Source organism: Penaeus chinensis, chromosome 33 (assembly GCF_019202785.1).
Source record: "Penaeus chinensis breed Huanghai No. 1 chromosome 33, ASM1920278v2, whole genome shotgun sequence".
In the NCBI taxonomy this organism is placed as follows: domain Eukaryota; kingdom Metazoa; phylum Arthropoda; class Malacostraca; order Decapoda; family Penaeidae; genus Penaeus; species Penaeus chinensis.
Genome location: NC_061851.1, coordinates 7,299,899 through 7,307,398, shown reverse-complemented (window position 1 = coordinate 7,307,398; position 7,500 = coordinate 7,299,899).

Below are 7,500 nucleotides of genomic sequence, written 5' to 3'. Positions count from 1 at the left end.
GTTGATCACGGACGTACGTTTGGATGCGTGAGTTAAAGGGGAGTAATAGAGAGGAGAGAGCAAAAGAGAAGGAAGTGGGAGAGGGAGAGAAGGGTAAGACAGATGGAGACTGAAAGATGGGAGGGAAGAAAGAGAGAGAGAGACAGAGAGGTGAGAGAGAGAGAGAGAGAGAGAGAGAGAGAGAGAGAGAGAGAGATAGTGAGAGTGAGTGAGAGAGAGAGAGAGAGAGAGAGAGAGAGAGAGAGAGAGAGAGAGAGAGAGAGAGAGAGAGAGAGAGAGAGAGAGAGAGAGAGAGAGAGTGAGAAGAACCAAGAAAAAAAAAAGATAAATAATAAACACGTCACATCTCTTTCCCCTATATTCCTCTCCTTCATCAGTCCTTGAAGACTTTGCATCTCATTTCTCATGCCTGTTCCAGACGTCATGCCTTTCCTGCAGTCTTTTTTTTTAAGATATTCTAGTCGGCTGATAATTAACTTGATTAGTGCCTTCAACTTCCGACTATCTCGACAAATCTGACTTCGCGGAACTCAGTCACATCTCGGCTGCGCTCGGTTCTCTCGTGTGAGGATACAAAGTCGCGTCGCAATAAATACTTTCATGTGTTTGTTTTAATATTATCATTGTGGTAATCACAAACACACACGCACGCACGCACACACACACACACACACACACACACACACACACACACACACACACACACACACACACACACACAGATAGACAGATATATATACATATATATGGGTTTGCCTCGCTAGCCCTTATAAAGAACTCACGCAAAGGGCCCATCACCACACTACATTTACCGCCCTCATTATCTATCATCAGAAGCCGGTAAATAATTCTCATTATCGAGTATCGCCAAATGGATATATTAACTCTGCTATCAGATGACGTTTGATCCTTACCAACCCCAGTTTTTCCTTCTTCCAAAATGATTCATCGATTTTATATCTCGTTTGGCTTTTCATTTTCTTCGTGATATCCTATAATGTGATCCGTTTAAGGTCTCTCAAAAATGACTATTACAATTTCAGGAAAATCATCAATGTCAAACACATATAATTGTGTTTGTGTGTGTGTGTGTGTGTGTGTGTGTGTGTGTGTGTGTGTGTGTGTGTGTGTGTGTGTGTGTGTGTGTGTGTGTGTGCATGTGTGTGTGTGTGTGTGTGCATGTGTGTGTATGTTATAATCAATATCATCTATACAATTTTTCGTATGAAAGAATTTTTTTATCATGATCAATCTACAATAATTCTCATCATTAATTCCTTGTGTTTTGCGTCATAACATTCTTATCTTCTCCTTTTCTGTTCTTCCTTTCGCAAGTTCCCTTTGTCATTACCTTTCCATATTTCACTTCATAAAACAAAGTAATAATAACAAAAACGATATTTTCTCTCCAATCTTTACATCTCTTCACGAACTTCATGGACAAAGGCCTACCAACTTTTGCATTAAACATCAAAGCAAGAGTAAGTTTAGTTGCAAACACGTCAAACTTTTGCATAAAACGTCTACTCTGACCTAGATTGTTTTCCTTTGTTCTAATAACTTAAACACACGTGCATACTTACAACAAACATGCTTCCACAAACATACAAGCAAACACACACACAGAAGAGTAATCACTACAAAGGGTTTAAGGATTAAACAAGACTCCAATGTGGAACTAAAGGCAAGCGAGTTAGAAACAAATGAGACATGAGAATAGCCACAGTGTACATGCCGCCTCATACATCGCCATGGTTGCAGGGGAATGACCGAGAACGAATTCAAGAAACGCTAAAGAGCCCGGAACAAGTGATACAACTTTCGGAAACAAGTTCAAAAGAATTTCTTGTAACAGGGGATTTAATAGCACAAATTGACTGGGAAAGTTTCGATCCAAGACCACAGCCGGATTCGTGGAATGCGTGATTACCAGAAATCATAAATGAGTATTGCCTTTTTTTAAAAATGTGACGGAACATACCAGGGTAAGAGGGCTAGACAGACCGTCAGCCCTGATTTGATATTGACATAAAGCATAAGGACAAGAGAAATGACATGGAATACTGCCTCCCCTATGAAAGAGAGGCCATCAGATGCAAGGAAGAATTGCAAACCTGAAGAGGGCATTCATATATGCGGACGAAGATATTACAGGAGATCATTACAGCCGTTATGAGACTTACTCTAGACCATGTTGGATTGGCATGGAGTCCACACTTACATAAAGGATACTGACTGGAAAGAGTTCCATGAGCAGCCACAAGATGGGCACCAAGAAGTGGCATTATAATGCTATATAACAAGAAGTAGGAGACGACATAGAAACAATTGAAAGCGATAAGGATGTCAAAAAGTTCAGTTTTCCAAACAGAACTATTGAAACGTGGAACAATCTCCCTAATAATGTTGTTTGTGCCAAAAATGTACATCAGTTTGAACAGTTGTATGATAATTTTAATAGACCAGACGGGACTCACTGGCATTAATACTTTTTCCAGTATTAATACTTTTTCAACTACTATCGAAGGGCAACTAAGTATGAATGTATAGTGTTTTTTTGTGTATGTGTGTGTGTGTGTGTGTGTGTGTGTGAGTGTGTGTGTGTGAGTGTGTGTGTGTGTGTGTGTGTGTGTGTGTGTGTGTGTGTGTGTGTGTGTGTGTGTGTGTGTGTGTGTGTGTGTGTGTGTGTGTGTGTGTGTCTGTGTGTGTGTGTGTGTGTGTGTGTGTGTGTGTATGTGTGTGTGTGTGTGTGTGTGTGTGTGTGTGTGTGTGTGTGTGTGTGTGTGTGTGTGTGTGTGTGTGTGTGTGTGTGTGTGTGTGTGTGTGTGCATGTGTGTGGTACATACATACATACATACATACATACATATATATATATATGTATATATATACATATATATGTGTATATATATATATATATATATATATATATATATATATATAGAGAGAGAGAGAGAGAGAGAGAGAGAGAGAGAGAGAGAGAGACTTTTCTTTTCTTTCTGCCCATGTGCTTTATACAGTAAAAGGGATTTAACAAGTAGGGTCATGATAAAGTTAAATAATACCGCAAAAGCAATAATAATATCAAACAGTTATACGGTTAGTTAGTGTTGTTCTTACTAAAGTAAACGATACTAAAAACGACAATAACGGCAATCTCAAAAACAAATACAACAAGAATAATGGTGATAATAATTGCAATACAGAGGCAAAAGTGTTACCTTAATTTGTCTCTCGCTCTTTTTCGACCTCATTCCCGTATCTCTTTCTCTCTCTCTCTCTCTCTCTCTCTTTCCGTCTCGTCTTTCTCTCTCCCCTTCTGCTCCCTGTCCCTTTCCTCCTTCCTTTCTGGGTCACCCATCCCCCCTCCCTTTCTCCTTTCCTTCTCTCCCCCTCCATTCCTCCCTGTTCCACTCCCCCTCCCTTCCACCCTCTTCCCCTTTCATCCTCAATCACACCGTCCGTGCGTGGCACTTCCGTCTCTGAGCCGTCGCCGCCTGTCGCCCTGTCCTCGCGCCCAGTCAGACGTTCTCGCCCTGATCGACGCGCCGAGAGGAGATCAGAGCCGCAGCCGCCCACGATACAAGGCTAATGCAACAATGTTGTGTGAAGTGCACTGGTGTTGCATATCATTATCTCCACGCCGGCTCATCGTAGCGACAATGAGTGACCGTAATGAGGCCCTCGGGACACCTGCTCATAATGGCCGCTTACACTCGAACGCCAGGCGGGCTCGCTGTCTCCGAACACATGCACGACGGCTTCGTTAGTATGGAAGGCTGTTTTGGCATACGCACGGAAGCACACACGAGCACACGCATACTCACAAGTAAACATGCACACGTAAGCACGCACGCACACGCGGGAGCACACGCAAGCCCACGCATACTCACACGCACACATACACACGCAAGCACGCATACGGTTTCCCCGCAATGACCCGGCCTCCGTCGCCCTACTTGGAACTCCTGTCAAAACTTGGTCCCGCGTCAGCGTTTCTCGGACGTTTCTCCCAGCGACGTCGGCCGAACGCAGCTGCGATCTCGCCCCAAAGTTTATTTTCTGCTGCGCGGTCTTCGCCTCTTCGCCTCCTGACATCGATTTCATTGATTTGTGTAGATATGGGGGTACGAATCAGGAGAAGGATAATAAGAAAATTTGGGTTTCGTTTTGGATAAACGTCGCATTGGATTTAACATTCCATTCTGCATTATCGTGTTTATCATAAGATTTTTTATCTTCAGCTGGATCTTCCCTTTATCCCATACATGACTAAAGGAAGAAATAGAAACATACATACATACATACACACACACACACACACACACACACACACACACACACACACACACACACACATACACACACACACACACACACACATATATATATATATATATATATATATATATAGAGAGAGAGAGAGAGAGAGAGAGAGAGAGAGAGAGAGAAAGAGAGAGACAGACAGACAGACAGGGACAGAGAGACATAAAAAAAAACAGGAAAAGAGAAGAAATACAAATTATTGACAAAGGGCCACGTCATCGGCGACCGCGTGTGGGCAAGGTCGGGACCAAGGATCGAGACCGACTTATCATAGTCCTCTTTAACTCACCTTTTCCCGCCTGAAGGGCTTTCGGCAATTGGAGATCTCGTGACGGCAACACTAACCATGATTCCGCTGTTGCCATACGCGGTGATCACCATTACTCGGTGAGTCTGGCGCTCTAATTATACTGGTGAATGTCGGTGTTATGAATATGCCGGTAATTAGAATGTGAGCGTAAAAGACGCGCGTCATGAATAGACATAACAAAGGGCTCTCCGTTCGTCTTGATTTTCCTCTCAATTATTTAAGTAAATGATAAGAAATAGACGGTAAATAGATGTGTCAGAGGGAGAGCTGAGGAAGAAATGAGATAATAAGAATACGAAAAAGATAAGCAAAAAGGGGAAAACAGAAAAGAGAAAAAAATCTAAGAAAAACGTGATAGAAAACAGGAGAGAAGACAGGAGGGACAAAGTAAAGAAGCGCATAAACGGATAAACGGAGAGGACAGAGACGAGAAGGGGGAGGGAGAGGGATGGAGGGGGGTGGAGGGGGGGTCTTCAATCACGGAGGACAAAAGGCATATTTTTATTTTCACTAATTAATAGTCAGCTCTTCTTACAAAAGGACTGCCTTTTGTGATAATAATAGTGGCCTTTTTTTAGCTCCAGGTGTGAAGAGCAAAAAGAAAGACAAAGATGGACGGATGAATAAAAGATAAACAGCTAACAGGTAGATATAGATAGACGGAAATAACACATACATCAAAGATCTGCAGAAGCTTGAAAAAAATAATAAAAGTAAAAGGATAATACTAATAAAATAATAATAATAATAATTTTAAAAAGTATACAATTCCAATTAAAATGTACAAAACACCCATGGTAAGTTGTTTACCAAGGAAAGTAAAGGAGAGAGAGAGAGAGAAAAAAAAAGACAGAGGGAAAAAATCCGTGTCCTGTTTCAAGTCTTATTCGCTTTCCGGCGCAGGAGACAAAGGCCCCCGAGAGATAAAGAAAGAAATAGCTTAAGCAGAAGAAAACACTTCGCTAATGACATCAAGATCCAGCTTCCCCATCCCCCCCCACCATTCCCACTTCCTCTTTAGTCTTACCCCAACCATACCCCTACCTACTACTCCCGTACCCCCAACCCCCTACTCCCGTACCCCCTGCCCCCTACTCCCGTACCCCCTGCCCCCTACTCCCGTACCCCCTGCCCCCTACTCCCGTACCCCCTGCCCCCTACTCCCGTGCCCCTTGCCCCCTACTCCCGTACCCTCTGCCCCCTACTCCCGTACCCCTTGCCCCCTACTCCCGTACCTCCTGCCCTCTAATCCTGTACCCCCTGCCCCCTACTCCTGTACCCCTTGCCCCCCTACACCCGTACCCCCTCCCACCCGCTCCCGTCTCCTCACTGCTCAGATCCTCGATGCTTTTAGATAAATGAATTCCAGGTTTTGAGTGTCTGTGACGTCTGTTATCCGATTCTCAATTCCTCGGATCTTGTTAACCTTCGATTCGATGTTGAAAGTCTACGGTCAGCGATTCGCGTTTCACTACCTTGACTTGGAAATATTATTCTTTTTTTTCTTCTCCTGGATGGTGAAACAGAGAAAAAACTACATGCCCTTTCTCTCAGTATCTACATCACTCTGAGTGTCCATCTCTTTATCTGTCTCGGTCCCGCTTCTCTCTCTCTCTCTCTCTCTCTCTCTCTCTCTCTCTCTCTCTCTCTCTCTCTCTCTCTCTCTCTCTCTCTCTCTCTCTCTCTCTCTCTCTCTTTCTCTCTCTCTCTCTCTCTCTCTCTCTCTCTCTCTCTCATATCTTCTTCTAGTTTCCCCTTCTTACCCCCCCCCCCCTCATTCTGGTTCTCTCTTTCCCTCCCCCCTTTCTCTCTCTCTCTCTTACAGCGTCAAGAACCTCTCCACTTCTTTGCCTTGCGTCTGTTCAAGGAGCATAAAACGGACGTGGTTTAAGGAGAGGGGAAATAAGGCCAAAAGAGGGAACGATAAAAAAAATAATAATATCAACTTTAAAAAAGTCCTCCACTGAATAAAGGAATGCACTGAAGAAACCGAATCGCTTCGAAGCTGCTTCAGTCCATATTTGCTTCATGTCACGTACCGTCTAAGCCACGCCTAACTAGTGCAGTGACAAATCCCTCCTTCAAAATTCCCATCATCATTTCTAAATTAATTGCTAATTTTTTTTCAGTTTGTTTGCCTTAGACGGTGAGATCATAGCTCCATCTGCACGATCGATGAGATAAATTAAGTCACCTTCATGAATATCAATGGCTTTCAAACTGCCCTTTCGTGTCTTTGATGTTGAAGGAGTGAAGGGAATTTTCCGAATACTGAAAGGAGAAGAGAGAGAGAAGAAGGGAGGGAGGGAGGGAGGCACAGAGAGAGAGAGAGAGAGAGAGAGAGAGAGAGAGAGAGAGAGAGAGAGAGAGAGAGAGAGAGAGAGAGAAGAGAAGAGAGAGAGAGAGAGAGAGAGAGAGAGAGAGAGAGAGAGAGAGAGAGAGAGAGAGAGAGAGAGAGAGAGAGAGAGAGAGAGAGAGAGAGAGAGAGAGAGAGAGAGAGAGAGAGAGAGAGAGAGAGAGAGAGAGAGAGAGAGAGAGAGAGAGAGAGAGAGAGAGAGAGAGAGAGAGAGAGAGAGAGAGAGAGAGAGAGAGAGAGAGAGAGAGAGAGAGAGAGAGAGAGAGAGAGAGAGAGAGAGAGAGAGAGAGAGAGAGAGAGAGAGAGAGAGAAAGAGAGAGAAAAAAACGGGAAGAAAGGAGAGCAACAGTTCTTTCCGAAAACTATAACAATAAAAAACACACACACACACACAAAAAAAAAAAAAAACAATATTAACACCCAAACATCACACCAAGCGCCCTGTACTCGCCCTCCCCCTCCCCTCACTCCCCATCCCCTCCCCATCCCCCCAACCCCCTTTCCCACG